Source organism: Orycteropus afer, unplaced genomic scaffold (assembly GCF_000298275.1).
Source record: "Orycteropus afer afer isolate SDZICR_OR568_19922 unplaced genomic scaffold, OryAfe1.0 scaffold00028, whole genome shotgun sequence".
Taxonomy (NCBI): Eukaryota; Metazoa; Chordata; class Mammalia; order Tubulidentata; family Orycteropodidae; genus Orycteropus; species Orycteropus afer.
In genome coordinates, this window is record NW_006921615.1 from 687,734 (window position 1) to 689,024 (window position 1,291).

Below are 1,291 nucleotides of genomic sequence, written 5' to 3' on the forward strand. Positions count from 1 at the left end.
CCAGAAGGCTGGCAGTTCAAACCCACCAGCCACTCCTCGGAAGGAAGGTTGGGCAATCTACTTCCGTAGTGATACTGCCTTGGAAACCCAAGGAGAGGTCACTATGAGTCGGGTCCGACTCGATGGCATATAACAGAAATGGACCAAAAGTCCATCAATAATACCAGGGAAAAACAAACTGGTAAATTTAAATAATGGAATATTGCTCAATAATAAATAATAACTTACTTTTTACTGATACTTGAAATGCTATGGATGAATCTTTAAAAACATTGTGCTATTTGAAAGAAGCTTTACACAAAAGAGTACTTATCGTGTGATTCCAACACTATGATTTTTTTTCCACTGTGAATAAGGTTTACTCATTTGGAATTTCATATACAGAAAAATTTTAAGCTTTATTTAAAGCCATAGAAAATTTTATTTAATAAATATATGTCCTATTATTTATTGTGGGATGATGTAATATCATAAAAATATAAATTCTCCCCAAATTACTCTACAGATTAAATGTAATCTTAATAAAAATCCCAGTTGTATTTCTTAACTCAATAAACCTAGTTTAAATTTTATATGGAATAATAAATATTCAAGAATAAGCAACTCAACTTTGAAGGAGAATAAAGAGCAAGCACTTGTCTAGCAGATTTCTTGAGATAGTCTGGCTGACTCAATGGCACATAACAACAATAGTAATAAAACATGTAATATTGGTGCAAGAGTAGCAATGGTGAGTCGAACAAAATAGAGAACTTAGAGACAGGTCCATAAATATATGTGGGATCATCATATATGATAGATGTGCCCTCACAAATTAACTGAGGAAGGATGAATGGTTTGGTGGATGGGGTTTGGGATATTGGTTCACTAAACACAAAAAAAAGAAAATTGAATTCCTTCTTGATTCCACTTACAATACCAGGTGGATTGAAGATAAACTATAAAAATTATAATGCTATCAAAAGACAATGTAGCAGACCCTTTGTGACAGAGAAGGACTTCTTAAAAACTTGAAAGCTTCAAATTGGTACATCTAGGATTCTTAGTTTCCTCATTTTCCTGCTTTGGCCCTAGACTCTGTGACCAAAACTCTTCAATTATATCAGTTCATGAAAATATACCTGAGGGTCAGATACCATTCATCTGAGTAATCAGTCATTTCAAAAATCAGAATGTAAAGTTCCCTGTCATATCATATATATTTTTTAAAAAACAGAACATATGTAATATAAGAAAAATCTAATACTATGTCTTGTATTTTAAGAAAAGAAGAAGAAGAAGAGGAGGAGGA